Consider the following 9,336-nt stretch of genomic DNA (forward strand, 5'->3'; position numbering starts at 1 on the left):
TATGGTAGCATAGACATACTGGATACATAATATTAAATCATGGTATTAGTGTGAGGTTTGGTAAGGTATAGAACTTTAACCTACGAAATTTGTGTTTATTTAAGTAATGGTTTCATTTCCAAGTTCAGGCAGTTTTTTGAGATGTTCTCAAGATAGATCTCACACTCTTCTTACCAAAGCTCAAACCCCCAATCACACTTTTCCTCTTTGTTATAAGGTTAGAAAAGATAGGTACCCGCCCTCACTTAGACCTCCTTTGTGAGTTTGTCCCCAGATGTCTCAACACTTGCTAACTCATAAGTTTTTGGCTAAGAGTTGCCTTAAAAACCATCTGCGCTAGGCTATGATGAACTTAGACCATACCCAATTTGTTATAAGGCTAGAAAGATAAGTTCCCACCATGTACTAGACCTCCCTTGTGAGTTTATCACTAGATATCTCAATGCTTACTAAGTCATGAGCTTTTAACTAGGAATTGTCTTAAAAAGGGAGTTTATCACTAGATATCTCAATGCTTACTAAGTCATAAGCTTTTAACTAGGAATTGTCTTAAAAGCCATCTACACTAAGGTATAATGAACTTAGACCACACCCAACTAAACCTCCTTGGTTTCCATGGCATAAATCTAATTACCAGAATTGATGGTTTTTAATCTTTTAAATACGGTCACTCTATCATGTTAGGCATGAATTAGGAAAAAATAAATATTATATACAAAATTAAACCATTTTAATGAAATATATATGAAAAACAAAAGGCCAGCAGTCCTCCTCGTAGCCATAGAATTCAAAAATGTATACGCTTCTTCCAAATCACGGAATGAAATAAAGAAAAGAAATCGGCTTCTACACTAGTCCCTTCTGTTGAGTAGGAAGTATCAAAACAGAACTTCTAATTACAAAGCAAGGACATCTGCCACCAAACACACCACCCGAAAAATCTGTTCCTCGAAAGCCTCGGGGAAACCCAGGGAAAACAGTTCAGGAAATCACAGAGCAGACTTCAATTGACAATGTCTTTAGCTGTGGATCACTGTAGCAACGAGCATCCGTCTACGTTTGCTCCCCACCAATTCAATGAAATATTTTGATATCCCGTGCATATGTATAGAAGAACTCCCATGAACGCCAATCCTGAGTCCAATCCTCCAGCGAGCACATAGTTATGCCGCTTCCACCAGTCTTTTTTATATCTATAGAGTACAAAGCTGAAAATGAATCCCATGAGTATCCAGCTGGTATAATTCACTGGTGAAGCAGGGGGCATACCCGCTGTGGCTCCGATGAGAACAGGCATATAAATCAGTCTGATCCCTTCTTTCTCAGGAAATGCCTTGTGAACCAGCCATATTCTTTCTCAGGAAATGCCTCGCGAACCGGCCATACTGTGAGTGAAGCTATTGCTCCTCCTAAGAAAAACCAATTGATTGGTTCATATTCACCAAGATTTCCAAAAATTCTTCTGGGTCCAACTAATCCCCATGTTACAGAAGCCTCGTACGTGACCCGTTGGACAAGTCCATGGGCTGTCAGAGGGCAATACATCAGTGTCGCAGATATGGGGAACGGAATATATGAGCCACCACGGTGTGCCTAAGTACACAATTCCTGAAATCACTGTGCCCACAAACTGCAACAAAGATTATATGCATAAATCATTCCTGAAATCACTGTGCCCACAAACTGCAACAAAGATTATATGCATAAATCATATCCAGCACGCAAATTGAACTGAAGTTACAGGGAAGAAATAATGGCTGTAATCTTGAAGTAAACCGACACTTTTATTCATCTTGTAATAAATATAAATTCAGATTTTCGAAAGTTACTCTTTTTAGATTGGTGAAACTCTATCTCTCTATCTGAGAAGGTATGTGTGCTGCAAGATTAAATAGTTCCATGATAAATACCTGTGCATAGAACTTAGCTCTAGGAGGGATTTTCATAAAATGCCCCAGTTTAAAATCCCCTAAGAATGACAGGGCTTGCCCTATGCTTACAGTTCCATACGTTTTGAAGCAAACGCTTGCAACTGGTCTGCCTGGATAAATATAACCTATGATGTACTCCAACATGATGCTAAGACGCGGCCCCTACCGTGACCAACACAATCCAAGATTTAGTTTCATACAAGATGGATGATGTAGTATACTCGACATCATTTTGCTTGACGAATGACGCATAGACTTACTTGATTGGTAGTTGCAGCAATAACACCAATGGGTAATGTGAAGAAGAAGGCAATGCCACAAGCGAGTATTACTCCCCACCATCGCAGTTGAAGCTCTTCATTGTAATATTCGCATGCAAAAATAGCTAAAGCTAGAGTGCCGACGAGAATTGCGGTGAACCATAATTCTGGCACTTGCTTATATTTTCTCATTCGTCTGGTGTGCACATCCACTGTCTGATCTCTGAAAGCAGACACGCAAGGATGCCAAATATCCCTGCAACAAATTATGACCCATTAGTGTTATTCATAATGCTTTTCAATCCATGGAATTGTGATGAATTCGGGGACTCATAACATACTTTCCATGAAACAGGAGGACGTGAACCAGTGTGGCACTTAATGAAGCGAACCCAACGCCATAGGCAATAGCAAAGAATGTGGGAAGATGCATTGGTCCATACTCCATAGGCAATAGCAAAGAATGTGGGTAGATGTATTGGTCCATACTTCTTGTAAAGAATGTGGGAAGATGTATTGGTCCATACTTCTTATAAGCCCCGTTGTCGAGATGGAATTTTGAATCAACGATTCCGGAGACGTTGTAAGGTTGGCCAGCGGAGTTGAACAGAGTGCTAGAAAAGATTGGGAATGTTTTTGCATGATACAAGTTGAGTCAGTATTTTAATGGCGTTATCACATACATCACAAGCACAAATCCGACTGCCCTGTTGGCTATTGAAAACCAGGGACTGACAAGAGGGCTTCCCAGGTAAGAAGAAATGGACCAATCTATGGCTATGGCACCGATGCCGAGGGCATATAGTCCTGAACCCAGTTGTTGTGCAAGAACAGAGTGTGGAAAGGCCCAGCAGATCCATGACATGGATGTCACCATGGGAAACAGATAACCAGGGATTACATAATAGGCAAAACTACATGAAAGGGCTATCATGAAAAACTGGTTTCGTGTAACGCCTCCTTTGGGCCTCTCCTCCTCATGAAGAATTCATTTTCTCTAATCATATGAAATGAGACTTCGTGCCTGAACAGAGAAACCTGAACAAGATTGTGAGGCCACCACATGGTAGCAGGTTCCACTAGATATTTTCTGAAGACCCCTGCCCATCCATGCCCTAACATCTGCATATTTAAAACAGTAAGAAATATTGCACACAACAAGCATTAGGGAATTTAACGAAGAAATTGGAGCAGAAATGGTCAAAACCTAACCTGGGTTGTCATGACAATGAGTAAAGAAACGAAAAAGCTCAGGTTCTTCTTGTAGAAAATTTTGACAGCATTGACCATGGAAATTGCATATACACCTGCTGCCCCTGCATTCGCAAAGATTGTGATGAGAACATGCTCCTTTATATTAAATGGCACCGGATTCAGCGAGAACTCCCATTTGCTGCCTGCAAACAACTTTTCGTTGCTTATGGTTGCTGCCATTAACCGGCCAAGAGGGAGGACTGCAATCTGAGCAGCTATTACACTAAGTGAGAGGTGTTCCCTTCTGTACGCAAAAAACTGATTTAGAAACGATAGTAGAACGCAAGACAGAATTCGGAGAACCCGCATCCTGAAAGTTAGCACGGGAATGCTTGGATCGTCATTTGTAGGCACAGTGAGAGCTACCTGCTCGATAGGGGACTGGTCATCGGAATCTCTTTTTGTAGCAATCTCTTTTTCGTTGCCAGTCGCTGTCCTCGGATCTCCCACTGCATTTCCCAGATGATATATGCGACTCACTTCCATTAGATAATTGAAATCAGCTTTCCGTTGCAGAAAATGTAATCAGACAGTGGCCTCTTGTACTAAATCTTTATCATTGCTGTCATATATCAATGCCAAACCGAGAAGAAGAAATGGCTATGTCGACTGTGGGGTCGGAGTATATTGATTCTCCATCTCTTCTACTTGTCTGCAATATTCATTCTCCATCTATTTTCTATACTCTTAGACGATTTGGCAGTCGATCTGAAACGAGAAGAAGAAATGGCTATGTCGACTGTGGGGTCGGAGTATATTGATTCTCCATCTCTTCTACTTGTCTGCAATATTCATTCTCCATCTATTTTCTATACTCTTAGACGATTTGGCAGTCGATCTGAAACGCGGAAGATGATAGTTACGAAGTGGCTCTGGCCATGTAAAGTGGCGTTAAACTTTTTATAGTATTTACAGTTTACCTTTATATTATGAATACTTACCTTTATATTTATATTATATTCTTAATATTCATATAATATTTACGTTTATATAGTATATAAATACGTTTATATTTATATTCTTATTAATAGTAATATAATATTTATATTTATATTTCCAATTATAATTATATTCCAATCCAAAGATATTTTATTTATTTATTTAATCTTAATTTTATAATTGAAATATAATTAAAATATAACTCTGGTATATTATGTGTGTCACGCGACATGGAAAATAATATGATGTAAAGTTATATGATATAAAATTTAGAAATAATATGAAGTATAACATTTCCATATTCTTTAGTGTTTTATTTATAGGTTATTTTATTTATGTTCATACTTATAATTATGAAGATAATCTTTCACTTTATTGATTATTATAAATTTTAATAACATTTTTTTGTTCGTCAAGTTGTTTATATCTTTTAGAGGACTACAAGTTTAACTTTTTATTTGAGGAACCACGGTCTATGGTTATCTAAACCATCAAAATCATCTAGGGACCATACTCATTGTTAACGTAACTGTTTTTTTCCCCACAGAGTTCCAAATTCGTGACCTTCACATTATGGATTGACATAACAATACACTCATCATTGTCTATTTTCTTCCCTATGGGCCAAATTTTAATGTAACATCCCCCCTAAACCTCATGTAAAACTACACAGGATTAGATTTTTTTATGAAATTACTAACATCTAATAATATGAATTCACTATTTCATATTCCTTAACTAACTATTAGATAAAATCATCATTGTTACGTAGAGTAAACTTTAGAAATAGAATAGTAAGTTTCATAACATAACAACCACTATTGTAAAATATTATCATAAACTTCCTCATGTAACGTGCATTGTTTTCATGATTCGTTTAAGTAGGTTAGTTAATCACATACTTGATAATGTAAATGCCACACCATGTAAAGAATCAATGAAAATAGAATGTTATAAAGGAAAGCAAATCGTTGGACACTTATATACCCCAGAAACCTTGTAGGGAAAAACCAACAAACGTTTAATTTTATTAAGCATCTTGGGAGGGTGTTGACCCGTTAGTCAATGGTTATAAGAGAGTCCATCCCTTTTCTATTGTTCAAAAGGAATTTTAGAAAGAAAAATCATCTTAAATTCATCATAATTAGCTAGAATCTATCACATTAATCATGATATCATTTACCTGCAAATCCTCTAACACTATGTCTTTATGGCCTAATTCTTCCCATCAAAAGATTATCCAACAATTGACATTCCTTTGATTTGGATCGACCACTAGTTCTTTTCCTACTATAATGTTAAAGAAAACCATTTTTTTCCATGAATTACAGTCTTTTCGTGCAATTACTAATGTCAACAAACTCTAACATCCAAATAATAAATCATTTACTAGTTATGTTTCAAGCATATTTTCATGTACATAATTAAAAACATATATAAGTATTGACACATGCCCCTCTTGTTAACACTACACAAACATTAATTAAAATCACATAACTATCAAAACATGTCTAATTATCTTTACATCTATGTATGGTTATGACACATGTGCATCCATCCATAATTCACATGGATAAGGTAAAAAACATAGAGATACCAAAGCATCTTGATTATGCCAACTTCACATAAATCATGAGAAAGGGAATATAGTTACATCATACTTGAACCCACAAAAAACGATAGCAATCGTCATGGGGATCACTATCTCTTTGCACAAGAAGAGGGAAATCTTTCCAAATCACGACAACAACTATTTTTTATTTACACAAGATACATTATTTTCCAAAAGAACCATTGCAACTCCAATACTTTAAAAGAAACTAACACATTAACTGTGATGTTTGTGCATGTAAATTCATATTCACTTTCAAAAGAAATTAACATAATATCCACTATCCTTGTGCATATAAGTACTTATGTCTCTAACAAAATAGTTATTCTCTTGTGCACTCAATACACTTTTCTTTCCCAAGAAATCTAACACAACAACCATTTACTTCTAAGAATATAAACACTTGTTCTTTTCCAAGAACTCTAACAGAGTAGCTATTATAACTATACACAAATACATAATCTATTCAAAAGAAATCTAGCAATATATATTATTCTTGTGCAAGGATATGCATATTCCTTTCCATAGGAAATCTAACATAATGGATATTAATCTTGCACATGCCAATGCATATTATTCCCAGAAGAAACCAAGCACAACAGATACTAATTTTGTGTATGCCAATGCATATTCTTTACCAAAGAAACTTAACACAATAACCATTATCTTTGGGCATATAAGAAAATATTTTTTTGAAGAAACTATAGAAATAAACACATATCATTTTCAAGAAATCTAACCCAGTGGCTATTATTTCCATGCATGTGATAACATATTTATTTACAAGAAACTCTATCACAATTTAACTATTCTTTTATGCATGCAATACCTATCTCTTCCTAAATAAAGCTATAAAAAAAATTGGATATTCCTCTTAAAGGAAAGCTATCACATATCAATTATCTTGCGCATGCAAACAAACATATAATTTTCAAGTAATCAAATCCATAGTAGCTATTCTTTCATATAACAAAGTTATTCAATTTTTTAATCCCCTTAATGAATTTAGTCAACATAACTTATCTTTTATTTGATGTCTAGAATTCATTATGCATCCCCTTGAACAATGACTCCTTGTCCTCTTTCTCTAGATAACAACTAGAAAACAATGAGAAATGCCAAGCATTTGGAAATAAGTCCAGTAGGTTATCATCTTAAAAATATTTATGCAAAACAGTGGCTAGAGTGCACATTTCATTAATTTTTCCTTCATCCCCATTGATAGAAATCAGGAAAAGTCAATGTAAAGATTAATCAATAGATGACCTGACATCAATTGTAACCCTTTAAAAATCCACTGACTAGTCGCTGAAAGAGTCCTGTCAACTAACTCTAAGATTACCTTTCCTCTAGAGTCAACCACATATATACAGAGGGAGTCATAATGTGGGAGATATGTGCTAGAGAGTGAAGGAATATGACATGTGTCATGAAGGAATCCCACTAAACTAGCCCTTGAGATGGTCACATACAAGACCCTCCTTGGAGCCCTCATCACAAATAAAAATTAATGGAGTCTTCCTAACAACATTTTCCACAGCGCCCGTAGACTTGAGATAAAAAAAAAAATTGTTATCTATTATACCCATGGAGGAAAGCCGGCATGAAAATGTCTCTCTTATCTTTGTTATTTCCGTGCATGCCCACCTCAATCATCCCAAAATCCTTTCCCCTTTTCCTATTCAATTATATAGAGAAAGATAATTTGTTAGACTAGTTATACAACTATTTTTATATCAACCATTCCTCAAATCATAATATTTCAACCATTCGTCAAATGAGTTATGACCATAATATTTTCAATAATAATTCCAAGTTATTACAATTATTACATAGGGATGATACATACTCCACACCTTGAAGATAAGATCATCCTCGGTGTTGATCATTAACTTTTAATCATGTCATATAATTCAGAATAACCGAAAGGGAATAATTCCCCTTAAAAATAAAGGATTTTATTTCCACAAAATACCAACAAGAAAAAACAATAACGTTTTATCAATAGTCATAAGAATTTGCAGCTACCAAAATATTCAATTTTTACTTTCAATATCATAGACACAAAATAAAGTCTTCATACTGATTTATTGTTAGCATCCATTTATTCTTGAAAATCATGGTTGTTGATAATAGAAATAGGAAACGTTAAGAATAACATCAAGAAAAAAATATTAATTTAATTTGTCCTTGAATTAAATTAGGAATTAAACTGTAATTCTAGCTCTCATAGCAAGTTGTAATAGTTAACTAAGTTAATATGACTTAGTTGAATCAATTAATTTGACTTAGGAGTCTATCTAGAGTCATGTAGATTGGTTCCTAAATTTTAGGGGCCGTCATTGAGTTCTTTTGAGTTATAGTTATTTAATTCAGTTTAACTGAGTTAAATTCAGTTAAACTAGTTCCAACTGATGGAGGAATTAGTGAGAGATCCAGTACTAGGGTATAACTTGTAGTAGTGGGGTGTAAGCAGCACTGCTCAACCAATAAACTGAAGATTCACTCATAATTAACTCATGTATGTCAAATCAAAGAGAGACCCAGTTGAGATTAGAGTTCAGGCACAATGTATTATCTGCTGTAAAATCATTTAAATTAAACCGATGGTGCATGGAATTAGAGAAATGCCTATTGATGAATTGCCCAATTATGGATGAGGAATTTCCCAACTAAATATGGGCTAATTCCTAAGAAACTACGGAAGGAAATATGATCCTTGTAGGCAACATATTTGAATAAGTATTAGTTGGAGCTTGTTTGTGAAGCAATAACATAGATTGAGGTAGTGCAGAGGTTGCTTGGTCTTGAGAAAAATATTGTAATCTTCTCAATTTTTCTAATTAATGAAATATACAAATAACAAGGGTTTTAGTTGTGGCTTTCCCCAGAAAATTATTTTGTTATTTGTGATTGAATTCTTCCTTTTTCTGCTTCGTGATTTCATTGATCAATTGTTGTTTCCGCTGATGAGTAGAGTAGATTCAAATCAATTGTTTTAGCATATCATAATACGCAATTTGAATCTACAAGGAATTTCTAAATGGTATCAATTCTATATTTGTAGAAATTTCTACATGCTATGAGAGATGAAATCACTATAGAAGAGGAGAATATAAGTTTTTCTTTTATAGGAGAAATCAAATTTGCAACATCATACTTCAGAGCTAGTAGGATGTCAATCTATAGATTGAGGCTTGAATATGCCCTTGAGGGTAGTTCAAACTATATTCCTTGGTAGGACGGGATCAAGGCAGTTTTGGAAGAAAATAGGCTTAAGGAATTAATATACAGTGATATTCCTAAGCCTGCAACAACTAATGCTCAAGATATGGGAAAG

General features: G+C 35.0%; 1 pseudogene; it reads right to left on the bottom strand.

The window, feature by feature from the left end:
- Positions 1 to 1,030: 1,030 nt before the first annotated feature.
- Positions 1,031 to 3,931, bottom strand: LOC149194988 (oligopeptide transporter 7-like; annotated as a pseudogene).
- Between the last annotated feature and the right edge of the window lie 5,405 nt (positions 3,932 to 9,336).

The sequence above is a fragment of the Pinus tabuliformis genome, chromosome 2_2 (genome assembly GCF_031772625.1).
Source record: "Pinus tabuliformis cultivar Carrire ecotype Pingquan chromosome 2_2, CPIR1, whole genome shotgun sequence".
In the NCBI taxonomy this organism is placed as follows: Eukaryota; Viridiplantae; Streptophyta; class Pinopsida; order Pinales; family Pinaceae; genus Pinus; species Pinus tabuliformis.